The following is a 15,666-nucleotide window of genomic DNA, read 5'->3' as shown; positions in this document are numbered from 1 at the left end:
GCTACAAGGACAGCCTGTGGCTGGACAGAAGCACCCAATTAGAAGCTCCCTTCTCCTGCCTTCCAGCCTCCCTCTAGTGCCCCCTGTTGGTAGACCCTCCAGACTGCAGCTGCATAGGCCAAATGATCATGGTTATCAGCAACAGCACAAAGGGCTTGTTGAGGGGAGAACAGAGAGGACGCAAGCTCCTTACCTGTCCTGACTTCACTGACTGAGTAGTGTGGGGACACAGCCCCAGCCTGAAGCACTACAGACCCCTAGAAGGGTCACACTTTCTGTGTTGATGCTATTCTAGCTCACAGAGCACCAGCCCCACAGTGGATCTCCATAAATATATGTGGAGGGATGGAGGGAGGAAGAGAGAGAGAGAGACAGAAATTGAGGGGGGAGGGTAGTGGGGAGACAGCATTATGGTTATGCAAATGACTTTCATGCCTGAGGCTCTGAGGTCCCAGGTTTAATCCCCAACCACACCATAAGCCAGAGTTGACAGTATTTTGGTCTGTCTCTGTCTCTCTCTCTCTCTCTCTGAATAAAATAAATAAAAAAATTTTTGAAAAGAGAGTGTGAAGGCAGAGAGATAGAAAGAGACACCTATAACCTTGCTTCACTGCTCATGAAGCTTCTTCTCCCCTGCAGGTGGGGACCAGGGGCTCAAACAGGTGTCCTTGTGCATAATAACAAGTGTCCTCTACTGGATGCACTGCCACCCAGCTTCAGTATTTTATTATTATTATTTTTTAATATTTATTTATTCCCTTTTGTTGCCCTTGTTGTTTTATTGTTGTAGTTATTATTGTCGTTATTGTAGGATATCACAGAGAGAAATGGAGAGAGGAGGAGAAGACAGAGAGGGGGAAAGATAGACACCTGCAGACTTGTTTCACCATCTGAAGCAACTCCCCTGGTGGGGAGCCGGGGTCTGGAACCAGGATCCTTATGCTGGTCCTTGCGCTTTGCACCACCTGCACTTAACCTGCTGCGCTACTACCCGACTCCCCTATATTTTATTTTTGAAATAATTATTTCTTTTATTGCCACCAAGGCTAGCACTGGGGCTTGGTGCTGGCACTCACTACAAATCCATTGTTCCTGGTGCCTATTACCCACCCACCTCCCCCCATTTTTTTTTTCTTTCTTATTTTCATTTGAGAACAGAGAGGAGTTGGGAGAGGAGGGGGAAATAGAGAGGGAGAAAGATAGACACCCGCAGACCTGCTTCATTGCTCATGAAGTGTCCTCCCTGCAGGTAGGGAGTGGGTCTCAGCCCATGTCCATGCACACGGTAATTGTGCAGCTGGATGCCCCACCACCTGACCCATTTTTTTTATTTTAATAATGAAAGGTGGGAGGATTTGTTCATGCTGCTAAGTCCCCCAGCTAAGTATGTGCTGGGCCGAGAGCTACTCCACTGGCTGTGGTGGGCTAGGAGTGGTTTTCTGTCCCAGCACTGTGAGGAGACTGTTTCCAAGTAAGGTAGCTACAGGCAAGACTGCTTTTCTGTGAAGATGTTCTCTTATCAGTTGCAATTACTTGGGTTCAGTCGCTGCTAGGTGAGGGCCTTTGAGTGACTTAGAGGCGTTTGCTGTCGGGCCTCATGGAAGCTGAGGATAGATGCATGGTCTCTGCTGGGCTGCAAGTCACAGACGGCCCCTGTTGGACTCAGTCCCTCTTGAACTCTGTCCTTCATTCTGTATGCAGGCCAGCACTAGCCTGCCGGGGTGGCGGGACCCCGTGTCCTCAGAGGCTGTGTCCAGATGTTGTGAGCCTGTTGGCCATTTGCTGGGTTGACAGCAGGTAGCTTTCCTCTGGGTTTTGTGAAGGGGCTTCAGGGGAGGAAAACTGGGCAGATGGACCTGGAACTCTTCCTGGAGACCCAGCAGCAGGCCTCCTTCCAGCTGCGTCTGGAGGCAGGAGCATCCAAGCTGTAACTACTGTAACTGCTAGATCTGGCGGAGGCGTTCCCCTCCCCCCCCCCAATGCCTCTTTCCTGGGGTGGGTGAGAGTAGAGCTCACTGACCCCCTTTGGGACTGGGGACTCCACTGGGCAGGGCTCCAGCAGCATACCTGGCCAAGTTTCTGGAGCAGTTTCAGGGGGAATTAACTAAGTCTGCTCACATGCTCCTGGCGATGTTTCCATCAAAATGCACCTGAACAGGGAGAAAGGCAAAATCAGCTGTGGGCACCACTGGGGAGAGAGCAGACAGGCAATGAGGATGTGCCAAGAACATCCCTGCCACCTTCTTTGGCCCAGCCATGGCCTTCTGTCCTTGTAGAAGTGACACAACGGACATTCCAGGGAATTCTAACACTGGAGCTAGAGGAGACTTACCACGAGAGTTCAGGAGAACATGAGTTGAAACCAGGGCTCACAGCTTCTCCCAGAACTCAGTGGGGCTCCCTGAGGGCCAGCAGGACCAACTTCAGGGCAGGCCCCATACTATCTTCCCTCCAGTCAGTGTCATCAGAGGCGGTGCCACCTGTCTTGGGGCCCCGAAGCCTCAGGTCATCTCTCTTGTCTCAAATCTCCCGAGACATTCACTTCCATAAGCCCTTCTCCAGATTCTGAGGATTTCAAGGCGATGGGCCAGTTCTGTTCCTCTCCCCCCAGAATGGCCTGAAACACTTGTAAGACCAAGTCCCTTCTTGAGTAGTCACTGTGAAGGTCATCCAAGTCAGTCTGGCCATGAGTCATGATTTCCTGACTCCAGAATCAGCCTAAGGCACTGAGGGCTGGCACTTGAGCCTGTGGGAGAAAGAGGGAAGATCATTCCTGTGTTCCCACCCTATACCCTCCAGTTTCAAGAAAGCAGTTTCATGTACTGATTTACATATACTGGGGTTTTCTACATTCACCCACTCAGTGCTTATTGAGCTCCTGCTGTACATCAGGCACTGTGCCATGCACCTAGAGATAGGAAACAGGTGAAAAAAAGGCACACAGCACCCCTGCCCTCATCAAGCTTATGTCTTAGTGACAAATAATATAGATATTTTAAAAAAGAAATGCAGCCTTAGAGCCATCTTGTTTTTCTAAAGCACTCTTAAAGAATACTTTTCTTGTTGTTGCCTCCAGTGTTACCACTGGGGTTCAATGCCTACATTATAAATCCACTGCTCCTGGTGGCCTCCCCCCTTTTTTTAATTGGATAAGACAGAGAGAAATTGAGAGAAGAGGGGAAGATAGAGAGGGACAGAGAGAGAGAGACACCTGCAGACCTGCTTCACTGCTTGTGAAGCAATCCCCCTGGAAAGGATCCCCCTGGGACTTGAATCAGGATCCTGGCATGGGTCCTTACACTTTGTACTGTGTGTGTTTAACCTGGTGTGCCACTGCCTGACCCCCAATAATACTTTAAAGATTTTCTTTTTATTTATTCCATGTGAGATTGGGGGAGGGTTTCATATGAAAGACAGAGAGAGAGAGGCGTACACACTGCTCTGCTACATGTAGTACTGGGAATGGAACCTGGAGCCTTAGGTATGCAAGTCCTGTGCTCTACCAGCTGAGCTTTCCCACTTGACCAATGGAGCCATCTTGAGTCTAGGTAGAAACCAAACAGAATCAGGAGGTGATTGAGAGTCAGGGCCCAGACAAGTCTAACTGAACATCCAGCATGTTTGAGCACCCCCTAGGAGTCTGTCACTAAGATAAGAAGTAAAAAGCAACACACACACACACACACACACACACACACACACACACACACACACACACACACACACACACGTCAGACCAAGACCACTTGAGATTGAAATTCAGCCAATCCCATTTGATAGTGTTCCACTAATCAGAGCTACACTGGCTGTAAACCTCATTCACATAAAGCAGACCTGAGTGGAGGGTAAGCGGCCTTTGTCTGTGTCTATGTACGTGGTCTCCTTCTTTCCCTGGGGGGGCCCCAAAGCCAGAGGCCACCTCCTCTGGGCTGCAGCTTTTAAGCCAGGAACCAGCACCTGCCAAACTGTTTGCTTTGATGGCTCAAGCTCTAACCCAGTTGCTATACCACCACCTAACTGTGGTTTCTCAACCAACATGAGAAAACGCTCTTAATTAAAGGGTGAGGCCCACAGGTTGAGTTCTCCCATAAGTGGACTCTGAGACAGAGACTTTCAGAGACTGAGAATTCCTGAGGGAAATTGAACTACAGTGCTCTTGTAGGGAAGCCTCACCCAGGCTTTATTTTATTTTATTCATTCATTTTATTGACACTAGGGTTATCTCTGGTCAGTGCATGCACTACCAATCCACTGTTCCTGGTGGCCATTTTTTTCTTTTCTTTTTAATTTTTTTTTTTTTTGGTTTGCTTTTTTACTTTGCTTTCAGGGTTATTGCTGGGGCTCAGTGCCTGCACTATGAATCCACTGCTCCTGGAGGGTTATTGCTGGAGCTCAGTGCCTGCACTATGAATCCACTGCTCCTGGAGGCCTTTTTTTTTTTTTTCATTTCTTATTGGATAGGACAGGGAGAAATTGAGAGAGGAGGGGGAGATAGAGAGAGGGAGAGAAAGATGCAGGTCTGCTTCACTGCTTGTGAAGAGGACCCCCCCCCACACACACACACACAAGTAGGGAGCCGGGGGCTTGGACCAGGATCCTTACACAAGTCCTTGCACTTAGTACTATGTGCACTTAACCCAGTGCGCTACCACCCAGTTCCCTTTTTCTTTTTTCTTTCTTATATTTTATAGGACAGAGAAAAATTGAGAGAAGAGGGAGAGAGTTAGAAGGAAAGAGGAAGAGGGAGACACTTGCAGCCCTGCTTTACTGCTCATGAAACATTCCCCCTGCAGGTAGGGGACAGAAGCTTGAACCTGGGTCCTTGTGCATGGTAACATGTACACTCAGTTGGGTGTGGCACCATCTGGCCCCCACCCAGTGCTTTTTGCAGAAACCTGGGGTTGAGCTCCCCAGCAAACTGTAGACCAAGTTATTGGGCATCTGTACACTTTGGTGAGTAGTTGGGGCGATAGGCTGCTTTCTGGGAGGGGCATCACTGTGGGTGAACCCTTTCCTGGGACCAGTGAGGCCTCAAAGAGTTTCAGATATGAGTTTCTGGCAGTGACCAAGGTGGTGAGAACCTCTGGATTTTGAAGTGGGGGTGCAGCACCCATTCTGTGTGTGGGGTGTGGGGTAAACAAGCAGCTGGGGGGAAGGAGGAGTCAGGCTTTGTAAATTGGTGGTAAAGACAGGCTCCTCCAAGGCCTTTTTGGGCAAAGACTTGATTGGCACGGGATGCAGTCAAGAGGAGCAGGGACTCTGAGGAGGACCAGCAGGGAATGCAAAGCAGCGAAGGGGCTCCGAGGCTCCAGGACAACAATCAGCCCAGTGTGTCTGCAGCCAAGAGGAGGAAAACACAGGAGGCTGAGACCGCACGGACCCGGGAACCAGATGGCGGAGGGCCTGGAGACCCCGGCCGGGCACTGGAGTTTCACTCTGAGGATCCGGGAGCACTTTGAACAGGGGAAACTCTGATCCCTCCACATCTGAAAAGAAAAAAGAGGGACTTTATTTATTTCTGAATGAGCGAGAGAACTAGAGCATCGCTCTGGCAAGTGAGATGCCAGAGATGGAACATGGGAGCCCAAGCCTACAAGTCCAGCACCATAACTGCTGTGCCAGCTCTGGGACCACCCTTCTACACTTTTAAACAAAGAGCTTGTACACACAGAAGCAGGACTGGAAGCGGGAGACCTCTTGCAAGGCTTTCCCAGCAATCCTAGGGATGGGGTGGTGGCTGGGACCGGGGTCCGGGTCTGAGGCCCTGGTTTGGTACGATCAGAATATATTCTCTAGATGGAAGCTGGAATGTGAGAAGAGAGAAGCTGAAGGTGGCTTGAGGTTTCTGGCCTGCACTGTATAGGAAGAGCCGGTGGAGGGGGTTGCAGGATAAGGCATTAAGAATTGTTTAGACGACCATGGAGGTGCTCAGTGGTTAGAGCACCAGACTTGAAAGCATGAGGTCCCCAGTTAGACCCCTGACAGTGCATATTCCAGCGTGGTTCTCTGGCTCTCTCGCTCATAACTAAATAACCGTCCATCTTATGAAATACCTATAACCTCCCGACTCCAGGCAGAGATGCCTGACAGGCATATGTGCTTACCTCAACACACACACACACACACACACACACACACACACGAAGGCTTCATGCTGAATTTTCACATGCTGTGGAAATCAACCAGAGATTCTACAAACACTAAAGTAGGTTAAGTCCAAGTTTGAGAGAGGGGTGTCTGGCTACTATGTCCCAGGAACATTGCTGTGCGGCAAGTTTGCTTGTTTCCCTGAGACTATTGACTCTGAGTGTGGAGTTCTCTTATGGGGGAGAAGTCACACACTCCGTGTCCTCCCTCAGGCATCTGAGAGACTGGGGAAACAGGGAGTCTGTCCTCTGTCTACCTTGAAGGCACAGTCCTCCCAGCCCTGTGAGGCCCTGCCCCCTGCAAGGTAGAAGCTTTAGGGGAAACAGCTGGATCAAGAGGTGCTTGTTGAGGTGGGATCAGAGAAGCATGAGGTAGATGATTTGAACATCTGAGTTGTTAAAATATAAGACCCCTCTCCCAGCCATTCTTGAAATCCTTCCTGTTTGGTTGGTGCCAGTGTTGTAGGCGCTGTTAAGGCTATGACTTATCCCTGCTCAGGGATAGCCTAAAAGAGAGTTCAGAGTCCTCAGTGTGTGGACACTGCCCCCCCCCCAGCCTTATCTCAGCCAAATCTTCTGTCCCCAGTCTCTCTCTTCTGCTGTCCGTGGTGCTTCAGCCCATCCTGACACCCAGTCCTTCTGTCTCAGGGACCCTGGTGCTGTCACTCTTGCTGCTCTGGTCTGTCCTTTGGAGAACTGAATACAGCTCCTTTGATCTGGTGTCAGCTGGGTATATAATTATTTTCTCAGAGGGGAATTAAATTTTCCATCTCCAAGTTCTTGGGTGAGTGGGGAGGAGGCCTCAGGGTGAGCACTGTGGGCTCCCTACCCCAAGGAGTTTTGATTTTCACAGCCCCTCACAGAGCAAGAGTGGAAAGAGAGCATGGTCATCATTCAATCCAGGCCGCTTGGTCTATAGACAAGGCAGCAGAAGACCAAGAGAGAATGATGGGGGCATCACTGTATGAGGGAATATTTGCTACCAGCACAAGCCATGGAGCAGACACAAATAAGCCCAGCCACGCCAGGAATCTGCTCACTCGGCCTTTTTAAGGCCCAGTAACCATCAGGTATGAGCAGAGGGCAGGGCCTCCATTTGGGGGTAGTGGGGGAGCAGCCAAAGGCCAGGGAGGCACCGCAGACAGAAGAAAATCTAGAGAGGGTACTGCAGCTTCCCACCAGACAAAGAAAGGGACAGCCCTCCAGGCAACAGTGGCAGAAAGACAGAACAGAGTTGGCCTAGCCCCACTCATCTTTATTCAAGCAAGGACATTTTATGTGGTAGATGTTTGTCACAGGGTTTGTTTGAAGCCAGTTTTCATTCTACATTTTAAGAGGTGAGGGAATGACAGGTGGGCAGATAGAGGAAGGGAGGGAGAGATAGGTGGGCAGATATGGAGAGAGAGGGAGAGATAGGTGAGCAGATAGGTCAGGGAGAGTGAGGGAGAGACAGGTGGGCAGATAGGTCATGGAGAGGGAGGGAGGGACAGGTGGGCAGATAGGTCAGGGAGAGGGAGGGAGAGACAGGTGGGCAGATAGGTCAGGGAGAGGGAGGGAGGGGCAGGTGGGCAGATAGGTCAGGGAGAGGGAGGGAGGGAGGGACAGGTGGGCAGATAGATCAGGGAGAGGGAGGGAGGGAGGGACAGGTGGGCAGATAGATCAGGGAGAGGGAGGGAGGGACAGGTGGGCAGATAGGTCAGGGAGAGGGAGGGAGGGACAGGTGGGCAGATAGGTCAGGGAGAGGGAGGGAGGGACAGGTGGGCAGATAGGTCAGGGAGAGGGAGGGAGAGACAGGTGGGCAGATAGGTCAGAGAGAGGGAGGGAGAGACAGGTGGGCAGATAGGTCAGGGAGAGGGAGGGAGGGACAGCTGGGCAGATAGGTCAGGGAGAGGGAGGGAGGGACAGCTGGGCAGATAGGTCAGGGAGAGGGAGGGAGGGACAGCTGGGCAGATAGGTCAGGGAGAGGGATGGAGGCAGATAGGTCAGGGAGAGGGAGGGAGAGACAGGTGGGCAGATAGGTCAGGGAGAGGGAGGGAGAGACAGGTGGGCAGATAGGTCAGGGAGAGGGAGGGAGGGACAGGTGGGCAGATAGATCAGGGAGAGGGAGGGAGGGACAGGTGGGCAGATAGGTCAGGGAGAGGGATGGAGGGACAGGTGGGCAGATAGGTCAGGGAGAGGGAGGGAGAGACAGGTGGGCAGATAGGTCAGGGAGAGGGAGGGAGAGACAGGTGGGCAGATAGGTCATGGAGAGGGAGGGAGGGACAGGTGGGCAGATAGATCAGGGAGAGGGAGGGAGGGACAGCTGGGCAGATAGGTCAGGGAGAGGGAGGGAGGGACAGGTGGGCAGATAGGTCAGGGAGAGGGAGGGAGGGACAGATGGGCAGATAGGTCAGGGAGAGGGAGGGAGGGACAGGTGGGCAGATAGGTCAGGGAGAGGAAGGGAGAGACAGGTGGGCAGATAGGTCAGGGAGAGGGAGGGAGGGACAGGTGGGCAGATAGGTCAGGGAGAGGGAGGGAGAGACAGGTGGGCAGATAGGTCAGGGAGAGGGAGGGAGGGACAGGTGAGCAGATAGGTCAGGGAGAGGGAGGGAGGGACAGGTGGGCAGATAGGTCAGGGAGAGGGAGGGAGGGACAGCTGGGCAGATAGGTCAGGGAGAGGGAGGGAGGGACAGGTGGGCAGATAGGTAAGGGAGAGGGAGGGAGGGACAGGTGGGCAGATAGGTCAGGGAGAGGGAGGGAGAGACAGGTGGGCAGATAGGTCAGGGAGAGGGAGGGAGAGACAGGTGGGCAGATAGGTCAGGGAGAGGGAGGGAGGGACAGGTGGGCAGATAGGTCAGGGAGAGGGAGGGAGGGACAGGTGGGCAGATAGGTCAGGGAGAGGGAGGGAGAGACAGGTGGGCAGATAGGTCAGGGAGAGGGAGGGAGAGACAGGTGGGCAGATAGGTCAGGGAGAGGGAGGGAGGGACAGGTGGGCAGATAGGTCAGGGAGAGGGAGGGAGGGACAGGTGGGCAGATAGGTCATGGAGAGGGAGGGAGGGACAGGTGGGCAGATAGGTCAGGGAGAGGGAGGGAGGGACAGGTGGGCAGATAGGTCAGGGAGAGGGAGGGAGAGACAGGTGGGCAGATAGGTCAGGGAGAGGGAGGGAGAGACAGGTGGGCAGATAGGTCAGGGAGAGGGAGGGAGAGACAGGTGGGCAGATAGGTCAGGGAGAGGGAGGGAGGGACAGGTGGGCAGATAGGTCAGGGAGAGGGAGGGAGGGACAGGTGGGCAGATAGGTCAGGGAGAGGGAGGGAGGGACAGGTGGGCAGATAGGTCAGGGAGAGGGAGGGAGGGACAGGTGGGCAGATAGGTAAGGGAGAGGGAGGGAGGGACAGGTGGGCAGATAGGTCAGGGAGAGGGAGGGAGAGACAGGTGGGCAGATAGGTCAGGGAGAGGGAGGGAGAGACAGGTAGGCAGATAGGTCAGGGAGAGGGAGGGAGGGACAGGTGGGCAGATAGGTCAGGGAGAGGGAGGGAGGGACAGGTGGGCAGATAGGTAAGGGAGAGGGAGGGAGGGACAGGTGGGCAGATAGGTCAGGGAGAGGGAGGGAGAGACAGGTGGGCAGATAGGTCAGGGAGAGGGAGGGAGAGACAGGTAGGCAGATAGGTCAGGGAGAGGGAGGGAGGGACAGGTGGGCAGATAGGTCAGGGAGAGGGAGGGAGGGACAGGTGGGCAGATAGGTAAGGGAGAGGGGACCCCACAGCACTGCTCCACCTTCCATGCAATACCTGTGGTGCAGACCTGGTGCTCCCATGTGGTGCCAGCGCTTGGGCCCAGAGCCTCACACACAGTGAGACATGTCACCCACTGAGCCACTCCAGGGCCTGCTTGTCATTGACTTGTCTCTTGACCTCGTCCTCTGGCGTGAGGCGGCCATTTTTGCTACCTCCACATGGCCCAAGCTTCTTTGTCACCCAACTCTGAGAACAAATAAAGATTTGTGTTCCCTCTTCGCTCTGGATCTCCTATCTTTCTTCTCCATGGCGCAGCTCAACAGTCCTCTTCCTACCTTTATTTTTTCAGCACTGTGGTCTCTTATATATGTGGTTCTACTACTCCCAGGCCAACTTCTTATTCTTTTTACTAAAATATATATTGAGAGAGGCAGAGACACAGAGGTGGGGGAGACTTTACAGCACAGCTTTGTCATCTGTGGACACCGTCTCTCCTGCTGTGGTGCTCTCACGTGGTGGCAGGCTTCGAACCTCAGCCTCGTACATGTTAAGGCACAAAAACCAGGGGAGCTGTCTCCTGCCCTCTCAAGAAAAGTCACTGAGGTCAACTCCTGCCATTTGCCCTCTTGGCTCTCCTGCCTCTTAACAGTAATGCTGGCAGGCAAAATGCTTCTCCAGGCCTCTTGTGGGTGTCCCCTTGGCAGCACAGTTCCTGCAACATCTTAGTCACTATGTGGCCCCTGGCCATCCCCTCCCATGTGCAGTGCCCTCAGTGTCCCCCTGTCCATTCCCCAAAGTAGCTTACGCAAGGTCAGCATCAAACCAGAGCTCCAAGTAAAAAAAAAGCTAGAAAAAGTAGCTTACACAACATCAGGAGCTCCAAGTCTCCCTGAGTCTCAGAGAAAGAGAGAGACCCCACTATAGGTTGAATTATGTCTCCTTTCCCTTCTCAATCAGATCCACAATTGAAGACCCAGACTCTATATTCAGACAATATTCAGAGGCGATTCTGGTTAAATGGGGCCCCTCAAATGGTTCTGTGCCGTCATGATGGGTGTCCTTATATGAGAAAGTGGTATGTCTTACGCTTTACATTGGTTTGTTCTAGCCCCCCCCCCCAAGAGAATTGGATCAGTCCTGTTAATTTCGCGGGCCTGCTTGGCCCCACCCAAAGGAACCCAGAGAGAGGGTTCCTGAGTCCGAGAGTTCCTGAGTTCCTGAGTTCCGGAGTTCGAGAGTGCGAGAGTGCGAGAGTTTCTGAGTTCGAGAGTAAGGGAGAGGGTTCCTGAGGTCCAGAGAAAAGAGAGAGTGCTTGCGCCAACGCAAAGAGACAGCCGAGTTCTGTTTGGTGATTAGTTTGTCTTAGTTTGTGAATCGTTGTTCCTGAATAAAGAAATACAGCTTCCCTGCCCAGCCGTTGTCTCCGCGTCTCTGTTCACCACCGTGAAGCTAGCCCAGCCAGCTGGAGCCGTCCAGAAATTTTAACAACAAATGGCGCCCACGTGGACCTGACCTGCGCATCTCTCAGATAAGTAAAGACAATTTGGCTACCTATGCACTATGGCCTTCTCTTCTGCTTGTGAAGAGATCTCCAAAGGCCTCTGCTCTTTCTTCACAAGACTGTTTTGCTGTTTCTGGAACATTTATCTCTGGACCACTCTGTGGTTTCCACTCGCTCGGGCGAACTCAGAACAGCCAGCGGGAAGAGCCAGCGGGCGGGAGGCAAGGCGCGGAGCTGCTGTTTCCACCTGGTCAAACAGCCAGCCAGCCTGCTGCACCCAGACAACCCTGCGCACCGCGCCAGCAACCCCGCAGCCCCGCAGCCCGCAGGAGGCCTACGCCACCATGCAAGAGCCCGATGCCAGCACGCTAGAGCCCGATGCCAACATGCTGGAGCCCGATGCCAACATGCTGGAGCCCGATGCCAACATGCTGGAGCCTGAGGCCAACATGCAAGAGCCTGAGGCCAGCCCACAGGAGCCGGCTCTCCACCGCGTGGCGCAGGGCACTGGACGCGTGATCCCTCCACACTGCTCGGCCACTGCGAACAGGGCAGCAGACATGGCAGGGCCATGGGGCAGGGCCGCGGCGTTCTATCATGGCCGCCACCCCTGGGCACCTAGGCTCACGCCTTCTACAAAGATGGCCTGCCTGCCCTCTTTCTATGAATTCTGGAACCATCCCGGGCCTCCCGGACCCCCGGGCTCCCTGCCAAAACTGGGCACACGAGATCTCCAGCCGCCGGTCCGGTCTGAAGGCAGACAAGCTGGAGTACGCAGAGACTTGTGCAGAGATCGCAACCTGCAATTCCTAGAAGTGGAGCTGCTCGGGAATGGAGCTGCACGGGAAGCCACCTCCGGATGGTGAACCCCCCCCCCCCAACAACTAAGACAGTACAGACTTAAATTCGTGTTTAAAATGACATGTCTTCGTAACAAAGGTTTCTCTCCTTGTGTATTAATGACCATGTTTATGTGTATGTTTAAAGTTCGGTAAACAGTAGCTTTAAGGCTAAATTCTTACTAGTCAAAGTTAAATGAAAAAGGTTTTCAATATAATCCTCATAAAGATAAAAATTAACTTACATTTAAAGTCTGAGGTAAAATTTAGTTAACAATCAATATATTTTAACTAAGTTGATCTAAACAAAAGGTTAAATAGACTTGTTGATATGTAAAACACTACCTTCTCTATTAGAAATGGTAGATCGCACAATGGCTATGCTAATTATTCTCATGCCTGAGGTTTCCTCTCAGGCCCACACCTAGGGTGTGTCTCCATCTTGAATGGGTGTAACAAAAGGTTAAAAGACGTTGTTGATATGTAAAAGTCTCAAATTCCTTCTCTATTAGAAATGTTGGATAGTGCAGTAGATATGCTAATAACAAGTTTTGTTTCATAGTAAGTAAGTTGCAGCCAGCTGCCTGTGGGACTCTAGGCTGTTCCCCGCCCCCATGCTAATGCCCGTCCAGGCAAGTAGCCCCCCAGAGGCAAGAAATGTTTTTTTTTTCAGATATGGCCCCTTCAGGCCTTCCCTTGGCAACATGCTGGTTTTTGTTATATATGTTTCTGTTCACCCCACACCCTTGATACTATAGTCATTTAGTTAAAAAGAAAAGGGGGAATTGTCTTATGCTTTACATTGGTTTGTTCTAGCCCCCCCCCCCCAAGAGAATTGGATCAGTCCTGTTAATTTCGCGGGCCTGCTTGGCCCCGCCCCAAGGAACCCCAGGAGAGGGTTCCTGAGTTGGAGAGTGCCAGAGTTCCTGAGTACGAGAGTTCGAGTTCGAGAGTTTCAGGGTTACAGAGTAAGAGAGAGTTCCAGTGTGCCAGAGTTTCAGAGGGCTCTCAAGTACGAGAGTTCCAGAGTGCCAGAGTTGGAGAGTGGCAGAGTTCCAGAGTAAGAGAGAGAGTGCTTGTGCCGCCGCAAAGAGACAGCAGAGTTCTGTTTGGTGATTAGTTTGTCTTAGTTTGTGAATCGTTGTTCCCGAATAAAGAAATACAGCTTCCCTGCCCAGCCGTTGTCTCCGCGTCTCTGTTACCCGCCCGTGAAGCTAGACCCGCCCGGCCAGAGCCTCCGAAATTTTAACAACAGTGGTAATTAGGTCACAGTCACTCAGAATAGGACAAGCCATGAGGACACCTTAAAGACAGTTAGTTCCCCATGAGCCCAGCACAGAAAGGCCTCGGGAGGCCCCCCACCATACCTTCATCTCAGTGCCCAGTCTCTAGAACAATGAAGAAACCCATTTCTGTGGTTGAAGTCCCTGCCTGTAATGCTCCACTATGGCTCCCCCAGCAGACTCACACCAGTTCTCAGCCTGGCCCAGTGGCACCCTTGCTCAAATAAGTCAACTGCTTAGAACCATATTTCCTGGCAGCCTTCCAAAGAGCATACTCCCTGGTGATGGAGATTGCCACCCCCAAAACCGCAGCACGAAGGTACATCTCTTTTCCTCTCAGTAAGGGATGGCACCCAGGAGAGCAGGCAGGCAAGACAGCTCCAGCTCACTGCAGTAAACAACAGCCTTTCTTTGTAAATAACCAAGAATTGAGGCCCAGCTGACAGGGACTTTTATCTTTGCTCCCCACATCTGCATGGAGGAGGGAAGTCATGGAAGGGGGAGGGCTGCAGGTCTGCTTGGAAGGCCTTCCTCCCTCCCACTCCAGCCTAGAACATCTCTGAGTCTGGACTCCCCAGCTCCCCTGCTACAGGCCAGGAACCAGCAAAAGCCTTCTGGGGATGCTTGACCTGAGGTTACCTCAGGGAGGGTCACAGTGCGGCACCAGGAGCTGAGGGAACAGGAGAGGGTGGAGGCCAAAGGGCTGAATATTAATGGTGGCTATCATCACCAGCTCTTAGCGTAATGGAAAAAGGCCTTCACAGCCTGAGCTGGGGCCAGCCTCACACAGAAATGCAATCTCCTGGAACTCGGAGTGGACAGCCACAAGCAGTTTATCTTCCCCGACTGCAAAGCCTTGAATCATCATCAGCCCAGAGCCAGTGAAGAAAGCAGGTCAGTGAGTGGGATTAGGACATTCCTTGTTCACTTATTTTCCTAGTGGAGGAAGGCACATTGCTATGGCTTGAATTGTCCACCCCACCCCCACCCCCACCCACCAGAATTAAAAACCAATTGAAAATACAATAGAGTTGTAACTCCCAGTACCTCAGAACGAGACCTTGTTTGGAAACTGGGCCTTTACAGAGGTCCTAAATTAGTATGAGGTCTTAGGGGAGGCTGAGTGACAGGCATCACACAGACAGCAAGAGAACAGACCTGTGGAGTTGAAGGTAGAGCACAGAATGAGGCTTCCCTTCCTCGACCGACGAACACTGAAGATCACCAAGAGACACCAACTGCTGAGGGAAGACCTGGACTGCACTGTTCCTCACAGGCCACAGAGGGAAGCAACCCTGAGGACAGACAGGCATCTTCATCTCAGACCCCAGCCTCTACCACAAAACCTTACATCATGTTGCCTGGAGTCACCTTCCCTGTGGTCCTGCTTATGACTGCCCTAGCAAATAGTATCCCCAGGAAAACCTTAGCCCGCTGCAGGAAGGGAAACCAACCATTCCTGTTGCATCATAAAATAGTCCAGAGTAGCATATGGAGAAGAGGGAGCCCGACTCAATCCTTCCAACTTGGCTTCAATGGAATAGCATTGACGCAACCAGGTGCAGGCCCCAAAATAAATGTCAGCTGAATCCAGGGTCCTGGGGATGGCAGGAAGGAGGGGACTTCTTCTTAAAGCAGAGAGGGACTTACTGGTAGGGTTCCAGGTTTAGCAAAAAATGTCTAAATCATTCAGTCTCATTTGAATTTCAGATGAGTGACACAGATTTTGGAGTGACGAGTCATTTTTTTTCCTAGTGTCCCAAATATCTGGGATAAGTATCCTGTTTCTCTGGCAGCCTCACCCTGTTCCCCTCACTCATCCCCCTAGACCCTTCATCTCTCCTCCCTCCCCCCACCACCCCCAGTTTTTTCTTTCCCTCTTCATGGAGGAGGGCGGTCCTGTGGTGTATCTATGCATCAGAGTCTCAGAAGTGGGAGAGGAAGCAAAGAGAAGAGCAAGCTGGCTTGTCTCGTGGATGTTGCTGGAACAGCTTCTACCCTTGACTGATGGTGGGGCATGCTGAGGCTCCAACCCCATGGGGTCCAACCGGTGGGGTCACAGATGTGCTCCAGGGCGTTTGGGGTGGGGAGCAGAGAACCTGCAAAGACATAAGAGAACAGGCTGGATGAAAAGGGACTCTGGGCACCTCTGGTGCTGGCTCTATGGGGGCACCATAGAGGGG

At 52.4% G+C, this 15,666-nt stretch overlaps 1 long non-coding RNA gene across 1 annotated transcript; it reads right to left on the bottom strand.

The window, feature by feature from the left end:
* Positions 1–1,004: 1,004 nt before the first annotated feature.
* LOC132534749 (uncharacterized) lies at positions 1,005–14,752 on the bottom strand. The gene is made up of 3 exons (XR_009546457.1): positions 14,642–14,752; positions 2,333–2,746; positions 1,005–2,150 (listed from the first exon to the last, which is right to left on the bottom strand). It is a non-coding gene; the product is annotated as an uncharacterized LOC132534749 (long non-coding RNA).
* Between the last annotated feature and the right edge of the window lie 914 nt (positions 14,753–15,666).

Source organism: Erinaceus europaeus, chromosome 19, assembly GCF_950295315.1.
Source record: "Erinaceus europaeus chromosome 19, mEriEur2.1, whole genome shotgun sequence".
NCBI lineage: Eukaryota > Metazoa > Chordata > Mammalia > Eulipotyphla > Erinaceidae > Erinaceus > Erinaceus europaeus.
This window is presented reverse-complemented; position numbering and strand designations above follow the sequence as displayed.